Source organism: Notolepis coatsorum, assembly GCF_963971535.1.
Source record: "Notolepis coatsorum genome assembly, chromosome: 7".
NCBI classification, from domain to species: Eukaryota; Metazoa; Chordata; class Actinopteri; order Aulopiformes; family Paralepididae; genus Notolepis; species Notolepis coatsorum.
The window spans coordinates 41315867-41335592 of record NC_140171.1 but is presented as its reverse complement, the minus strand read 5'-3'; positions in this window follow the sequence as shown (position 1 = coordinate 41335592).

The window sequence follows — 19726 nt, the reverse complement described above, 5'->3', positions numbered from 1 at the left end:
CAGGGTAAGACGTTAATCTATAAAAGTTAGATGTTATGATTAACACTTTGAATGCCAGCCACGACATAACACGTGTTATCAGCCTGCGCCCTGAATGCTCAGCACGACAATTAGCATGCATTTTTTTTAATTAGCGATCTGAATTCATATTTCATCAACCGAGTCTACCGTTGGGAAACCAGCCCCATCAGGAGCTCAGATGTGAAAAAAGCGCCCCCTATCGTCTCCCAGATGGTAATGCACCCTTTTGGAATGGACTCAATGAAAATGGATGAGAATTCTTTTTTCCGGAATCCACATTTTACTTCTCAGGCATGTAACCGGAGATGATCCCAGTCATTGTGGACCATCAGAACAGCGTGTAATATGTCTTTACAGTATGTAGCGTTGGATCAATAAAAGGATAGATTTTTGGAATGGCGATCAGGAATTGGAATAATCTTTTGGATACCATCTGATCTCAGGTAAGGAATCTATTTTACCAGTCTTAGGATAATCAGACCTGTTTTCACGGAGATATAAGCTTTTCCCCTATGTTTGATATGGCTGTTTGGCTGTGCAAGCGATCAGGAAATATATCAGAGCAGATATCAGATTGCCTATATAGCGTGCATACGTACACATATACTATCGATAATCTAGCGTTTATTTGAAAACGATTCATAAATGTGTATTCTAGAATATTCAGTTTATTATGGAATATTTTTATTTTCCTTGAAAACGAGGGCTTTTTAAGATGCTATAAAACGGAAATGAACCGATAACAATCCGCTTCGACAATGAGTCATTGATAAGCGACGGGCAGATTAGACACAGCCATAATTTAAAACATAGATTAGGCGATATTAACGCTAACATTGAAGTGGATGCTGGGCATTCAAGCACTAAATCGTGCGCCCCCTGCTGGGCACTTAAAGTGTTAAGACGAGACACGCCAGATGAATAGGCAAAACAAATAATTTGAATAGATATTGTTACGTACCCCAGTGGGGAGACGCAACACTAGGCCACAGACAGGATAGGTGAGGGTGCAGTGACACAAAAACACAAGAAACTATTTGCAAAATAATAATATTTATTTCACAAACACAAACTTGGCAACACAGAGCAAGGAGGACTTACCAGTGAGCACCAAATTAAATATAAAAAAGAAATAAAAGCCCACCCCCCCTTACAGGCGCGGACGCCCCAAAGTACAGGTGGTGGTGCTCACTTCTAAGGCTGGTGTCTTTAACAGTAGTTTCTTTAATAGTTGTCATACAGAAGTACAGAATACTTTTGTACAAAATGCTTCTTACTGTTGCGTCACCTACGTGATGCAAAATGTAGACCCAGGGTATCTTCCTGTCCTCAATGTCCCTGTGTGTGAAACAAAAGATTAATAAACAAAGAAAAACAATCACCATAGGCTGGGTGATACAAGAGAACAAATGTTAACAGAAATGTGCAATAAACTAATGACCTAAATACAATACAATAAACCAGAGCTTCAGGTACCAGCTCTACACCAAATACACAACACTGACAATAATTCCTATGCTAACAAACAATGAACCAGAGCTTTCACCAGCTCTCACACACAATGAGCTCACACAGAGCTTTGACCAGCTCTCACACCAAAACTAGCTAAGATCCTCAGCTCTATACCAAAACACATCAAAGAGCTCTCCCACACAGACACTGCATAGTTACCACAACCAAACTAACCAGGGAGCTAACTAACACTGCACACAAATGGGTATATGAAGGAGTGTGGAGCCTGATTGCCTGACGAGTCTCAGCTGCTGCTGCTGCTGCTGTTGTTGCTGGAACTGAGACACCTGAGAGTGGGGATATGTAGACACAAGAGGGAGACAAGACAAGAACAAACAAAACATGCCTATATATACAACAGATAACATACATTACTCCCTCTATATACATACATAAGGACACCGTCCGTAACAATATCATTTTGAAACTTTACCCAGTTTGTTATGTACATAACAACTAAGAAAAATGGATTGCAAGTTTTCTGAGATCTTATGTTTATATATGCAAAATAAGCATTACCTAATTAAATATGCACTAATTTGCATATAACATTAGGGTATAAATACCAACATTGGATGTTGCCAGATTAAAAAAATGTGTTTCATTATGTTGACACATAACGCAGATAACTTTGTCCAGAAGGGATTATGTCCATGTCTTTTTATCAGCATTTTTCTGAAACTGGTGGGTGAACTCAAAACCCTCAAAGATTCAAATCAAATAGTTTTATTGTCACATACACAAATGATACACCTATTGAAGCAGGACGCTTGCATGCTGTGGAATGGAAATGTTAGATGGAGAAGAGATACAAGATGTGTGTTATTGTAGAGTGCATGAGCAACTCCTTAACTCGCTATCTCCCTGTTTTGTTTTCTAGGATAATATTTGTAATATATTTCAACCACTATAATGACGTGCGTGCGTGTCCAGTCTGAGGTGTGTGAGCAGCAGTCGTGACCGCAAGGCCCGAATCTAGCACTACGAACAACAGGAGTGGAAGACTGGACCTTTACCCTCTACCTGGATATATTATAGGCCCATAATAAAAATAAATGTGTGGAATGCAATTGGTTGCCTTGTATATTTAAAACTGTTGACAAAACTTCTTTCTTGGCTTAATTGAGTAGTATCTGGCATGATTGATATTTAGATTAGATTCAACTGTATTGTCATTTGCACAGACTACAAGTTCTGAAACAACGAAAGACATTTAATCCAGTTTAGCATTGAACCAGAAGTGCAAAAGAAGCGGTAAAGTGCAGTGTAATTTTACTTGCATATTATGTATGATATATAAATAGAATAAACGGTAAAGGTAGGTAAGAATGTGCTAAGATATACAGTATGAACATTATTAACAGAATGAACAGTATGAAAAGAGTAGTATGAATACGCTAAGATATATACAGTGTGAAAAGTGTTTAAGTTAGTCATGGATGTATTATAAGAGCTTTTATAATACATCAATGGTTACAGTATGAAATGTAAATGCTAAGAAATGCAGAATATACAGCTTGAGGTATGATATTCACTGCATTTCCATATTCACTTTGTGCATGTATGCATGTCTTATAGATAGCATTAAGATGTGTGTATTTATGACCATAGAAGCACAAGAAAAATATGAATGAATACATACTGTAAATGTTACAGTATGTAACGTTAGCCTATGCATTAATATTTTTCGTAACTTATCCTAGGTTATGGGACAGTCGACAGACAACAGAAAAACTGACTAATGCTGTCTCTCTGCCACTCCCCTGAAATGCTATTATATATATCGAATATAAAGTGTTGTCAACATATAACTGTAATGTGGGCTGATTAATACAATTATGCTTGAGTGTTTAACAACTGCCGTGATATGGCTAATGTAAAAGAATAGTCATCAGTAGCTAGCATAGTAACGTTCGAAATTGCCGTCATCGCCTAGTGATATAAAGTAATATAATGTAAATATTAAGGGGCGGCTACGTGGCGTAGTGGGCAAGGCGCTCGCCACGAATGACGGAGACGCTGGGCTTGCCTGTTCGAGCCCAGCGCTCCACATTGCTTTCAGTTTAGCTGGTCGTTCATACTAATACACATTGGCCGTATTAGGGGGTGGGAAACTGATGGGTGGGGATTGGGCGTTGTGGACAGCGACTCCTACAGGTCGGTTGGTGCGCCTGCGCAGTAGAATCAGGAAGTGCCGGGGGCAGCGTGAGCCTCCCACGCGTTACTCCTCGCCACTGAGAGATCGAGCTGCGCAGGTGAAAAGATGCGACTGCTGTTACCTCAAGTACCGGAGGGGACTTGTGCTATGTATGACTTAGTCCACATTGCAGCCGGCTTGTGGGAGGCAAGAAACAGCGTTCGTGACTGGGGAGGGTTGAATTGGATGATACGAAATTGGGATGGGAGAAAATGTAGAAAATGGGAGAAAAAGTGGATAAAAAAAAATAATGTAAATATTAAAGTAGCAGACATGTAAATGATATAACGCAACAGTGATCAATGCACATTGTGCAAGTACCAAAAATTGCTGTAACAGTAGTAGTTCTGCCGTTCTGTCCCGCTGAAGTCAAGTCGACAGCGCTCAGTGCAAAAACAATGTGGAACTAAGGGAGCTACGTGAACCACGTGATCGCCTGGCGGCGAGATCAAAGCGTGTTGCAACTCTTATTATACGGCTCTGGCTCCGCCCATAACCACTTTGAGTGACAGTCATCCACACAGTCTGCGACTGGAACAGAGAGAGATAGAGAGATAGAGAGAGAGAGAGGGAGAGGGAGGAAGAGAGGGACACGGAGCATAAAGTTATCTCTCCACTGCTTCCCCGCGAGGTCCAGGTTGTGTGTAAATGAGTATGTGCTACTGCTGCTTCCCCGCGAGGTCCAGGTTGTGTGTAAATGAGTATGTGCTACTGCTGCTTCCCCGCGAGGTCCAGGTTGTGTGTAAATGAGTATGTGCTACTGCTGCTTCCCCGCACGAGGTCCAGCCCAGGTTGTGTGTAAATGAGTATGTGCTACTGCTGCTTCCCTGCGCGAGGTCCAGCCCAGGTTGTGTGTAAATGAGTATGTGCTACTGCTGCTTCCTCGCGCGCGGTTTGTTTCCCAGACAGAAGCTCCTCTCTCTCTCTCTCTCTCTCCCTCTCTATCTCTCTCTCCCTCTCTCTCTCACTCGCTCGTTGTCTGCCTCACTCTGTTTGAGGAACTGAAGATAATTCCACTCGCTCTGCTGTCGCTGTCAACCATAGAGGGGGCGATAGTTATGCAAATCAGCGCTATATTCACGTCAGCAAAACTGTCAAATCAGAACAGCTTAGTTGAGTGAGGGAGAATCTCGTGAACTCGAGACTAGACTGATGAGTCAATATGATAATTAACGACACAGACCACATTGATATAATCCCCAATTGCTAGGAAAACATGCTAATCACTGGAAAAGGCCATTTATAATGCATGTCCCCTTTAATCACTTTGTAAGGGATATTTTTATTTAAATTCTGCATATAATGTTGGCTTAACATTGTATGCATTGAATAGTGTAATATTTTTACAAGAATCTGAATATTAATTTGTTGTTACTTTGTGAACATTTTATTTTGTTTATTCATTTGTTTATAATATAAACATTTCATATAAATATTTAAAAAAAATTATTAGATTTGAATTGATTTTCTTTTTATTGTTGATGTAATTGTATACTGTAACTGTTTGTTGTATCTTCACTCAATCATTTTCTAGACTAAATAAAGGTTGAAGGAATGAATCCACAAATGAATACTGCACTGCTCAATCCTATGAAGTACAAATCTGAAGTTATACCCTTTCCACTAGACCATGTACTGTACATTATCCATATATTCCTTTATTCTTTGTACTTATACTTACATTGTATGTTATAGGGGTGAGAAAATTGTACCACCATAGCATCACAATGAATCAATGTGAATGTGGAAATTCAGCTGCACTGATCTGTACAATTGATCATTGATACGTTGTTTCTCCCCCTACCAAGAGCTGGACAGGAGAAAGTAAACAATTCTACGCCATTAATGAATCGCCTTTTCAGACGCTAAAAACGCCAACATGAGATTGCTGTGCAACAACAACAACAACCACAACCATGTAATAATGCATAATGCAGCCTTTGGTCATGCAAGGAATATAAATAGCCTTCTTCGCTTGTGTCTGTAATGAGGTAGTGTAGGTGGACAACAGCCTGAGGGGAGAAAACAACCATTGAATTCAGCATCAGTTATTGAGCCATGTGACCTGTTGAATTCAGCATCAATTATTGAGCCATGTGACCTGTTGAATGGCCTGCTGGGATTCCTTGAAAAGAGCTGTGATTTGACCTCGCTCTCACGGGTCAGGCCTCCCACACCGAGACACCAGGGCCATGCGCCACATTATCCAGCCTTCAAGAGTGAAACACAAAAAAGAGATATTTCAAATATTCAAAAATAATAAATCTCATGTCAGTGAATAGCGCACGCACACGTCCACATGCTCGCACACATACAACTTGAAATATCACAGTCACACATCAAACACACACACACAGACACACTGTAAGGTTTGGTTCTTTCCCCACCACGGGCTTCTTGAAGTACTGTGATGATTGGTCCGCTGCTCTCCCACTCGCTCTGTTCCTTTAAGCCTACTCGCTCTGTTTCCAATTGTTTTCTGTTAATCATTTCATTCCCCTATTCACACGCTTCTTCCCAGAGACGTCGTTGATTGGTTCTCCCCCGTCCACACGCTTATCAATCACATCCCTCAGCTGTCACTGCTTGTCAATTAAGCATTCCCGTATTATTTATACCCCGTTTCCCCATTCAAGTTTTGTTGGATCGTTTTGATATTTCAGTTGCATTCGCCGTTCCTGCTGCCTGCTGTTGTTTCCCTGTGCTTTGCCTCCAGGATATTCAAGAAGCATTCCTCTTGGACACCCTTTCCCCGAGGCGACGCGCTCGCTCCGTTCTGTTCCAATGCTCTTTACGCACAACGCCTGGGTGAGTTTTTTATGACTGTCTTTGATCCAATTCCGTTTTTCGTGTGTTTATTTAACACTGAAGATTTCCAGCTTTTTATCAGACAGTCACTCACCCAGCGTTTAGCCTTTTTTGGATTGTTTCATTGGGATAATATTTTGGCCTAACATCTCCCACTGTGTGTTTACACACCGAAGATATTATCACATTGGATTTGTATTTTGGGACTTCGCTCACAGTGTTTATTTTGCACCGAAGATATCTATCACTTGGGATTGTGTTTGGAACGTTACTCACAGTGTGTATTTACACCGAAGATTCAGTCACTTGGATAACTCTGTTTTCGGGTACAAGTCACCTCTCCTGTTTTCCTGCTCTGTTCCACCTGCACTCTGAGTTAACTCGCTCCCTCTCTCTCTCTCGGTCCCGCAACCACCTCGGAGATTCTGCCGAGAGAAGTCTGCAGAGCGGCTCTGACGTCAGCGTCTGCTTCCCCTGACTACCATCCCGGGAGAAGCTGCAGAGCAGCAACATTCATCCTTGCTTGTATTCCAGTCTTTGTTTGAACTCTTCCAAGTCTGTGCTGTTTATTTAGTCTTAATAAACAAGCCCTTGTTTTTGGCAACTCTGAATCCTACTCTCTTGTGTCGTTGCGTTTGGGGTTGGTGTCAAACCATAACACACACACTATTAGAACTCTTTGATACACATGGACACACACAGCTAGATGTGAATATATTGCAAATGTATCACTATCAGTGTTAATTTTGGCAGCTATTTTAGTTTTAGTCTTAGTCATGTGTCAAGTGCTCCTTTTTCGTTTTCATCATATTTAGTCATCTTCATTTATTTTTCGTTTAGTCAGTTTTAGTCAACTAAATGTCTGAGCATTTTAGTCTTAGTCAGTTTTTGTCTCAATTTTGTCTAGATTTTGTCGACGAAAATGGATGACATTTTTGTCTATTTTTAGTTAATGGAAAAAAACTTGTCAGAAGTCATTAATAGTCAACATGGAACATTTTCTGATTAAAATTGCGTATTTATTTTTTAACCTAGGGGAATCTGAGTCGGCGGCACAAGTGATACACAGGAAGTATATGTTGGTGTAGACATGGTCCAATGTATTGTTGCTCCTACAGTATATGTTGGTGTAGACATGGTCCAATGTATTGTTGCACCTACAGTATATGTTGGTGTAGACATGGTCCAATGTATGCATCTAAGAGAGCATTACGGATGTGGTGACGTTGTTTCTGACCAGAGAGACGACGCTGAACTCTGTCTGTCTTCTGTTTGCTGTGTCATTCCTTTATCTCTGCCATGTCTGTCCTCTCTCTGCTGTGTCTGTCCTTTCTGTCATGTCTGTCCTCTCTCTCTCCGCTGTGTCTGGCAGCGGTTTATTCTATAACAGGATACTGTAAACTAAGTAAACAGAACACACAGTAGTACTAGTAGTAGTACACACTGATTGCAATCTGCTTGCATAAAAACATTATATAAAATCACATTCTGAGGTCAGTGTTAAAGTGCCACATGGAAGAGGTCTGGTTAGTGGTTAGAGTTAGAGGTGGTCTAGGTCTGGTTAGGGTAACTTAGGGGTAGTTAAGCATTCATTATAATTTATTATTATTATTTAGATAGATGGATGTAAAGGGCTAGACCAACTCTTAACCCCTATCCGGACCTAGACCACCTCTAAGTCACAACCCTAACTTAGGGGTTAAAGTTAGAGGTGGTCTAGGTCTGGTTAGGGGTTAGAGTTAGAGGTGGTCTAGGTCTGGTTATACTGATCCGATACCAGTGCATACATAAAAAATTGTATGTATATAATTGTATATAATTATATTATATAAATTATAAAACTTTTTTTCTTTTCTTTTTTACAGCTACTGTTTTATACATACTGTTTTTTAGTAATAACTAGAAAGTAATGGTATTTATTCAACAACAGGTGATTGTATAGATTAGTATTAGTATCATTAAATGACAACTATGCTCAACTATGCTTCACCCACGGAATGGTTGTTGGCACATTGGTTCCACACGGACGTTAAACGTTGTTGCGCACTTCCTATCCAGAAGCTCCGGTTCAGTTAGCTCCTAGCAGAGGCACTGTTGTGATTCTTTATGCAAAATAAATATTCAACATTCTCTTTTGAGACTCCGCCTCAGACTCTTATCATTTGGCACTAAAAGCTAAACATTGTCACCGGTATGGCTGTCTGCATTATGTCATTAATTGTGTGCAGTTAGCCACATTAGCGTGAGCTAGCTTAGCCACTAGCTAACGCGATCTAGATGGAAATACAAACAATGTAACATTACTGGTGACAAAGTGATTTACCTTGGAATACTCCTTTGCCAACTTGCTGTACTTTGCTTGCAGGTCTGCAGCTGGATTATGAATAGTCCCAACTTTAGCCAAGGTAACGTTCAGCTAAAACTAGCTTTTCAAATAGCTCCAGCTAATGCTAATAACACAGAGCTCCCGTCAGCCGTCACACTGTTCTGTCGGGACGATGGCATTAAGAAAAGTTATAATTAGTTTGTCTCGTCTTGTTTTAGTCAACAATATCAACATACAATATCAAATTTCGCCCTGGTTTTTGTAAATTACATTTTTGTGTCGTCAGTTGTGGTCAACGATATTTAATAAACTATTTAGTCTCGTTAGCGTCACATGGTATTCAATAACGTGACGTCACGTCTTGTTGTCGTCATGAAAAAAACCTTCGTTGACAAACATCTTTCGTCATCAATTTAGTCAACAAAATTAACACTGATCACTATGGGATCTGCAGATTGATTGATGGATCACAGATTTGCTGTGGTAAGCTTCAAATATTTATCACATGCTCTTGCAGTCTATCATGTGCTGCCACATGTTCCTTTACTCAGAGGCCCCCCTGTCACTCACATCTCTCTGTGTGTGTGTGTGTGTGTGTGCGTGTGTGTGTGTGTGTGTGTGTGTGTGTGTGTGTGTGTGTGTGTGTGTGTGCGTGTGTGTGTGTGTGCATGCATGTATGCATGCGTGTGTGTGTGTGCAGGGAGGAGGGTGTTGAGTGAGTTTGATGCTTAGAATTGTTAGTATGATTCTTTAAGTTGTGTGTGTCTGTGTCTGTTTGTGTTTGCGTGTGTGTGTGAGAGAGAGAGAGAGAGAGAGAGAGAGAGAGAGAGAGAGAGAGAGAGAGAGAGAGAGAGAGAGAGAGAGAGAGAGAGAGAGAGAGAGAGAGAGAGAGAGAGTGTGCATGTACGCGTGTGTCAGGAGTTCTTGTGTCTTTGTGTTGTTTATCATGTTGATCTGGTTACTGAAGTAGCTGAAGTACTGAAGTAGTCTTCTTCATCTGTTCATGATTTTTTACTAAAGTAACGAAATAATTTGAGTGTATTTGAAGCAGCTATTGACCCAGCTCTATGGCCTTGTTACACACTACAGTCGTTTACTTGCATGTGTGTGAGTGTGTGCATGTGTGTGTGTGTTAGTTAAAGTGCCAGCTTTAGTAGTTCCATGCTGGTAGAGGCCTGTGGGCCCAACATCTGCTCGCTGCTTGGAGAACTGTAGGCCAACAGAGGATCTCTCCATCCCCCTGCCCCTCTATACAGCCCTCCTTCTCCCCCTGACCCCCCTACAGCATTACTCTCTCTCCTTCCATTCATGTGTTTGTTCCTTCCTTGATTCCTTCCTTGTTCTTCCTTCCTCCCTTATTTCCTTCATGCATCTTTGTTCCTTCCTTCCTTGTTCCTACCTTTCTTACGTCTCACACGTCCTTCTTTTCCTCCATCCTTTCCTCCCTCCTTTAGTATAATTATTTTTCTTACTCCCCACCCCCCTCTCAATTTGTTTTCCCCGTCACCGTATTAATACCTCTCAGCCTCCCCCGGGCCTCATCCATCTCAGTTTCCTACTCCCTATATCTCTCCTCTCGTCCCCTACCCCCTTGTTTCCTCCTGAGCTCTTAAACCCTACAAGCAGCAGAGCCATATTTCTAATGAAGCTGCAAGGCACTGGGGATCGGACTGAAGCATAATACTCTAAACAGGCTCTGCTTTAGGATTCACACTGAGGAGTTGACCCAGTAAATTGACATAATAAGTCGCTGCACAGCGGTTTTAATGACTGTAAGTTCCCCATGAATATTAACAAGACTTCATATGATGGAAAAGGGCTATTGGAGCTGTGGGCCTCGGAGCAAGTGGAGTGTTTTCCTTGCTGGTGATCATGAGACATTTGCTCTGTATTTGAAAGAAATGTTGTATTTAATAACTATACATTTATATACATTTTGTGGAAGAAAATCCTTTAGGTCAGGGATTCCTTAATTCCTTCAGCTCAGTAAAGTCAACATTGAGCTGGATGATCCTCATACAGTTATATGGATACTATCCATCAAAAAACAAGACTCAAGTTGGGCCCCTAGCCATGTGTCATTATTACCTGACCAGGCTGTGTAGTTACCTGACCAGCTGTGTCATTACCTGACCAGGCTGAGACATGATCATAATGAGATCATTATTATTTACCTGTTCGGGATAATCAGGTGCACAAAAACCTGATTATGATCATGTCTCTACCACAACGACAGTCAGAGCTGTGAGTGAATTACGCAAAGGGGAGCAAAGTCTTTATTATGCGCACGGATTCTTAATACTGTATTCTGCACAAATAATGTGATTATTATAATAATATTATTATTATTATTATTATTATTATTATTATTATTATTATTATTATTATTATTATTATTATTATTATTATTATTATTATTATTATTATTATTATTATTATTATTATTATTATTATTATTATTATTATTATTATTATTATTATTATTATTATTATTATCATTATTATTATTATTATTATTATTATTATTATTATTAGAGGAGGGGCGTGAGAGAAAGAGAGGGGTGACCCAGCACAGACTCTGGGTCCTTTAGAGGGATCGTAATTTTTTTTGTTTTACATGATATGAAAGTACAGGTTCATACCTTCAAAATAAGCCATCACAAATCAGGGGCCCCGTTCCCCGTACCTGGTTCAACTAAGTCGATCAAGATGTCATTATCCAGATTCAGTTAACCCGATGTTTGAAGCCGGGATTTTCCTGTTCCTCGAAGGTGGATTCAGTCTCGTTAACTCAAGCCAGACTTGAGACCCAGGATAAGTGCGCGCGGCCGCTCCAGTTGAAAAGCCATCACGTATCGATAGCAGAGATCCTGATTCTCTAGCGGCATTGATTGATTAATTGATTTAAAACTTTATTAACATATTGCAGTACGGCTCAATCGCCTCGCCGACAAGTTAAATGTGTTATCTATAGGCTAATTTTAAGTCCCTCATTACCTCAATCAATCAGATTATATTTCTTTAAACTTGCCTGCTGGATTGAATAATCAAATGAGATCTTGCTAGCGAAAATAATTAGTTAAACTGTTATACAGGATAACGATACGGCTCTCTTCCCATTGATTGATGTATGATCGATCTTTTACTTATCTCCACTGTGGTGTAACGGGTTCTTCTTTTGACTTTCACGCAGACGACCGGGGTTCGAAACCTAGTCTTCCCCTTCTTTTTGCGATGTAGGAATAATTCAATTTGGTGCACGTTGAGAGCTATATAAAGAATGACATCCTCAATGCATGTAGATTTATAATATTTTAACTTGAAACTAGGCTACTTTGGCGTATAATCATTAATATTATATTCCAAAAGATTATATTGGAAACACGGGGTTTCGAACACCGGTCGTGGGGTTGGCAGGATTGAGCACTACCGCTGCGCCACTGTGCCAGATAAGATAAATTCATTGTTTATACATTAATGAACGAGACAAGATCCACAATCCACGCATAGACAATTTTATGCTTGAATGAAACACAATCCAGGCGCTCCATTAAACATCCACAGCGGAGAATATGAAAGGAATCAGAGCCAAACGAGGGATAGGTTTCAATCATTAAAAATATCCCCGCGGGATTCACATTTGCAATGCTGCGCGTTGTTAAAATAACCACATAAGTTGTACATCGCACCGAGCGAGCGCCACGGTATATATAACGTGCATTATTTAGGACAAAATGAATTTAGTATCAGCATTTTGGGTCTATTTTACATTTCAAAAGCCCCCTCTGGAAGAATGGAGCACAAAAACGTAATTCAGAATGGTATAAAGCAGATCCTAGACTGTGGGAATAATTTCAGGAAACGCGCTGTCACTTTCTTTGCGGGGGCGTGGCTGTGCTTCATCCGGCTAACTTGAACTTAAACCCTGCTTTCGACCAGGCTCAAACTTTTGGATCTGTTGTCATGGTGATTTGGACAATCCAGGTACGGGGAACCGGAAAGTCCGGCTTAAGTCAGACTTAACCGAAAGTTATCCGGCTAACTCAGTTATCCAGGTACGGGGAACGGGGCAGGTGGATACTTTTCAATCTATGTCTTATGAAACATGCTGATAACACACTACAGGTCTCAAAAGAAAATGGAGCCATTTATCTTACAATGTATAATAAATCAGAAATTAATGTATTTTATTATCATTTAAAATATTTAAAATAATAATAATAATAATAATAATAATAATAATAATAATAATAATAATAATAATAATAATAATAATAATAATAATAATAATAATAATAGATTAAATTTGTACCACACTTTATATTTGTGAAAATATCAAAGTGCTACAAAGGTAAAAGATTAAATGAATAAAAACAATTAAAATGAATAAAACAACCAATGAAAATGTAAGAAATATACAGCCTAAAATCTAATAAATAAATAAATAAAAGTAAAAGAATAATTCAGGCAAATGCCTTGTTAAAAATACATGTTTTTAGGCCCCTTTTAAAAACCTCAATGGACTGTGGTGCTCTCAGATGGTCGGGGAGGGCATTCCACAGCCAATAAGCAGCTGAGCAGAAGGCCCAGTCGCCCATGGTGCGAAGGTGTGTGCTGTGTATGGGTTGGAGTATGTTTGAGTTTCCGGAGCAGAGGGAGCGGGTGGAGGTCGGGGGAGCGATGAGTTCCTTTAGTTAGGAGGGGGCGTTGCTATGGATGCACTGATGGGTGAGGAGGGAGACCTTGTATTCGATCCTGGTGGAGACAGGGAGCCAGTGTAGGGATTGGAGTATGGGTGTGATGTGTTCATATTTCCGCACTCTATAATAATAGTACAAAATAGAGCTGGCTCATGTTTCCAGAAACCAGAGATGGGACAGGTGCTCGCACGCACGCACGCACGCACGGACGCACAGACACACACACACACACACACACACACACACACACACACACACACACACACACACACACACACACACACACACACACACACACACACACACACACACACACACACACACACACACACACACACACACACACACACACACACACACACACACACACATTTACATTTAGTCATTTAGCTGACGCTTTTATCCAAAGCGACTTACAAGTTCTGTACGACAAGTCATCAGGAAGGGTACAGCTGAGTAACAATGTTCATCATAGTGTTGCGTGCAGGGGTGCAGTCGTGCACACACGCGGTTACACGGCGTGTTATTAGTAGTCACTCAGGGCAGAAGTGCGCGCAATGATAAGTACCCGGCCGTTGTAGAAAGCTACCCGGCCGGCGGCCGGCACTTGTCACCTAGACTTTGCATAATAATAAGAACCTACGAGAACGTGGGGGGCTGCTTGATCTCCATTGTTATGCATAATAATCATCTGTTCTGTGCAACTGAGGGAACATGTATGCGCGTGCGCGGGAGCGCGCGTGCACGTGGCGTGTAACCAGTTCCCATATTACGACTGCACCACTGGTTGCGTGTTACAGTGTAGGTTAGTTTATTAAGACAAGTGCATGACAGTATGGTTAGTTAGGGTTAGAGTTTTTTATTTTTATTTTTTTATTATATTATTATTTCAGATAATGGTTGAAGAAGTGCGTCTTAAGTCGACGGCGGACGATTGGACGGGTTTCGGCTGTCCTAACTGGGGTGGGTAGTTCATTCCACCATTGTGGGGCAAGGACTGAGAATAGGCGGCATCTCTTTGATGACCCTCCCGGGGCTTGGATAGGAGTAGGTCTAAGGCAGCCAGAAGATGCAGAGCGTAGGGGTCTTGAGGGTGTGTAGTTAGAGACCATTGACCGGAGGTATGCGGGAGCGGTTCCCTTTGCCGCACGGTTTGCTAGGTCGAGGGCCTTGAAGCAGATACGTGCAGCAATGGGGAGCCAGTGCAGGTCCCTAAGAAGTGGGGTGACATGGGCCGACTTCGGTAGGTTTGAGATCAGGCGGGCCGCTGCGTTCTGAATGAGTTGAAGAGGCTTGGTGGCAGTGGCCGGGAGGCCAGCGAGCAGTGCATTGCAGTAGTCGAGGCGGGACATGACTGTTGATTGGACAAGGAGTTGGGTGGCTTCTTTTGTCAGGAAGGGGCGGATCCTTCTGACGTTGCTCAGGAGGAATCTGCAGGTTCTGGTTGTCGCTGCGATGTGAGAGAAGTTCAACTGGTTGTCGAGGACAACACCAAGGTTCTTGGCTGTCGGGGACGCGGTCACAGCTGCATTCTCGACTGTGATGGAAAGGTCGGTCAGGGGGGAGGATTTGGCCGGCAGGTGGAGCAATTCTGTTTTGCTTAGGTTCAGTTTGAGGTGATTGGTCGTCATCCAGGCGGAGATGTCGGACAGACAGGCCGAGATCCGCTCAGAGACGTGGATATCTGAGGGAGGGAAGGAGAGGAAGAGTTGAGTATCATCGGCATAACACTGATACGAGAAGCCATGATACGTGATAATGTTACCCAGTGATTTAGTGTAGAGGGAGAAGAGAAGGGGTCCTAGGACCGAGCCCTGGGGGACACCCGTCCGCAGGGGGCGGGTGGCCGACAGGGTCCCTCTCCATGACACTTGGTAGGAGCGGCCATTGAGGTATGATGTCAGCCATGTCAGCGCAGAGCCAGCCACTCCCATTCCTGCGAGGGCCGCGAGGAGGATCTGATGGTTGACTGTGTCGAAGGCTGCAGATAGATCTAGGAGAATCAGGACAGAGGAGAGGCCTTTCGCTTTTGCTAAGTGAAGTGCCTCTGTGACCGCAATGAGGGCCGTTTCTGTGGAGTGGCCAGTCCGGAAGCCAGACTGATTAGGGTCTAGGAGGTCATTCTGTAAGAGATAAGCAGTAAGTTGGTTGGATACAGCACGTTCAAGTGTTTTAGAAACGAAGGAGAGAAGAGAGACAGGACGATAGTTGCCTATGACGGTGGGGTTCAGGGTTGGTTTTTTTATGAGGGGCGTGACTCTGGCTTGTTTTAGGGAGGTGGGGACCACCCCCGAGTTGAGTGAGGAGTTGATGGTTGCAGTTAGGAATGGGAGGATGTCCGGTGCTAAGGTCTGGAGGAGTGGGGAGGGTAGCTGGTCCAGCTGGCATGTAGTCGGACGGTTCGACGTTACCAGTGTCAGGGTCTTGGCTTCTGTAATGGGAGAGAAAGATGAAAGAGTGAAGGATGAGGTTCTCGATTCAGTATTTGGAATGGGTGGGGGTTGGGAGAAGGCGCTGGCGGATGTTCTCCACTTTTTCCTCAAAGAAGATTGCGAAGTCACACACACACACACACGCTCGCACACACACACGCGCGCGCACACACACACACACACACACACACACACACACACACACACACACACACACACACACACACACACACACACACACACACACACAGAAAGAGAGAATTATAGCAGACATAATGGTTTTAGAATATTTCAGCTAATGAAGTTAAATCAACTATCCAGTTAGTTTTTAGTTTTTATAGTGTAACGTTTGGCTAGAGAGAGAGAGAGAGAGAGAGAGAGAGAGAGAGAGAGAGAGAGAGAGAGAGAGAGAGAGAGAGAGAGATAGAGAGAGAGAGAGTTTCCCTCAGTAATGTCAGTATGCTCCTTTATGAGATGGAGAGATTCAGATACAATTTACAAGGCTTTGCTCCCCTTCGCATAATTCATTCAGAGCTCGGACTGTCATTGTGGTAGAGACATGATCATAATGAGATCATCATCTTTACATGTTCGGGAGTTCGTCTTTATTATATGCGTTATGCACACTGTCTTAATGCTACGGAGATATACACTTTACATTTTGAGAGATACAATTTAACACAAACGTTTCTAAAGATATTAATGTTTTTCTGCATATTTTCACACCGCCAACAAAGTAGCCTACTGGGTCCATTGTCTCGGAATGGATTTGGTAGCTGTCATTTATGCTCGTCTCCGACACCTGAGACTGAAAGTACTCAGCCCCTCCCCTACGACAGGGATGTGCACAGGACTTTAGAGGGGCAGGTGCTCAAAGGCTGAAAAGGGGACTATACCTGTGTCTGTTTTAACCGAGCGCGCGTAGCACGCAAGACCGGTTTTTAAGGGCCCTTTTCGGGCGGGGCCCCCTTTTTATGCTTTTTGGGTTTTTTTGGTGATCAAATATTGAATATTGAACTATAATAATCAGTGCAGGAGCTCACTTATCCTTGAAAGACACTTTTATCACTGACATCTCCATAAATGTTCAGGGGGGAGGGAATAAGTGCTTACCCCACAGACCCCAAGAAGTGCTGTATATTCTGTATTGTTTAATATAAATGCATTTTTTTTATTCCAAACCCGATTTGTATTTGAGATTCCCAAATCCCATTGGACTTGACTTCTTCGTGTCCCTCAATGAGTGTAATACCAGCATTCAACTGTATGCGCCACAGTGGTTTCTATCATCATCATCATCACCACCCACGCTATGCATAAAATATATAGGTCCGCGGAGAGCCACGCTGAGGAGGCCATGCAAATTGCAATGGAATATGGGGCATCTCTCTCTCTTTACCTAATATTTTTATTCTATCCTGACATTTTTCAGTTGGAAGGGCAGTCTATATGTGTAACGGTAAAAAGAAAACATTTGGGCTCAAGCACCCCATGTGTGCACGTGCCTGCCCTACGACACAACTGTCGTTCTTTAAACAGCAGGGGAAATTATACAGCCGGCCAATTTAACAATAATTAACGCATTTACAAGTCGTATTAAGTTTTTCAAATAAGGAAACAGATAGAGAACAGTTATATATCGTATTAGCTTACGCTCTGCGCTCAAGTGGAACACATCCCATAGCCAGTGAAGTCACAAAGGTCTCTGTCCTGGTTCTGATGGGTCAGAACCAGCTTGATCGTCCTCTGCGTTGTGAATTGAAGTCCCCTAAAAACCCTTGTACTCTCAAAAGACCAAAAGGTCTTGTTTGACGACAGCTGAGCAGCAGGAGAAATGAAGAGGAGAAGGTGTACTGGCAGCTGTTTAATCAAAGTTCAGTGTGTATACAAATTACAATAAAGAAAGATTCAAGGTACCGGAGCACTATGCCGCTCTCGTCCTTCTAAGAAATCAGATTAAAGAATGCTAGTTTGATAAATTGTTGATGGTCTTTGTTCTCTGGCTGATGAACAAAGAAAAGTCTGTTCTCCCTCCAAATGTTCTTTGTCTGTTGATCTCCTCTGCCCGCGTCGTCCGCTGTGTGAAAAGGTGGGGTGTTGTCCTGGTGGTTCCGTTTCAGAGTGTCCTCCCACCGTCACAACACCCCCCTTATATCAAAAGCCTGGAGTCTCTGCGTGATGTCACCAGAGTGACATCAGCAGATGTGTTCCTCCAATCCCAGGCCTCTCTAAGTTTGAATTTGAAATAGGAGGTTGTCCTCAGCAAGCCAACCCTCTATTTCCTTTGTTTTCCAGTCAAAGAACAAACACCGTCTCAAGATATATATATTCGAATTGCGATTGATTACATAAACACAGAGATATCATAATTGAACAGTTTATCTTGATGCTTCATGAGTATCACAGTCTGTTACCATTAAGCCTAGTTTCAACCTAAGTAAAACTAGTCTTACTATGCAGGGGATTAAGTCTTCAACACAGTCTTTCTGGCTTTCATTGAATAGCTACAAACAGTTTATACTTAGCGTTCATTAATAATATGTTCCCCCAGGATTTACCAAAACTCTTTACATAAAAATCACATTGTGTTGAGTGATTGCCTCTGAGCTAGTATAATCACATCATATAATCACACCATTCTATTCAGCCTCATCAGTCCAGCCTAACAGTCATATATGCAGGTATTTCACATTGATGGTAAACCTCCTACCTCAGTAAACACACATTTAAGTTGTTTAACTCAACTTTAAACGGTCTAGGTATTTCTTTAACCTCTTTATTCTTTTCTATGTGGGATTACTTACTTGGAGACCAAATGGTAGTCTCATGTGTTTAACTAGGGCTTATCTGAAATCCTTCCTGTCCCCCACCCTGAAGAAACCAGGTGGCTCTTTTGTTCTAGAACCCCCGAAGGGCTTATTCAAACAGTTCTTTATCTTTTACAGCCGGCTGTTGAGTGGCCCGACACACAACCTTTTGTGAGGGTTCTTGCGTTAGTAAACCACCCTATCTATTTAGAGAGACAGGGCCAAAGGGCAGAGTAATTTAATCGCCAGAAGAATGTAACTTCCCCCTACTGTCCCAACTGCTTTGGCCCTTTGGTTGACTGACTAGGACAGCTGTTTTCTGATCAAAGCTTAATCTTATGACCTTTTCTATTAGGAAAATTTTTCCAATACAGTTTAGGATTTATGTTCTATCAAATAATACTACACCAGTCTAATACTGAATAAATTGCTTCACATGCAGGGCTCTACGCTAACCTTTTTCACTAGGGGCACAGGTGATCCTAAATGAAAACATTTAGGAGCACACAAAGAAATTTAGGAGCACCCAAAAATATTTAGGAGCACAGTGAAAATATTTCAAGTAACAGAGTTTTATTTTAATTTTTTTTAAATAAATTTATATTTGTACTGTGCGTGCATGTGCAAACGGAAACGGGACACACATCTGTGCAATAGCACATACCACCAAAGTCACTGGCCCACTGTATGCGTGTGTGTGTATCATCTGCGTGTGCAAACGGGAATGGGACACAGACATTTGAACTATTAATTAAGTGATTAATGCCTACTGTGGCAAAGTTGTAGCCAACAACTAGGCTAATAAGAAAGGCAGTGACATTGAACAAAAAGGAGACACAGGGCATTACCACCAGGGCCATCAGTAGAGGGGGGAGCTAGTGTTGCTCGTCTAGAAAAATAATCCTTTCAGGGTTGCCTATTGA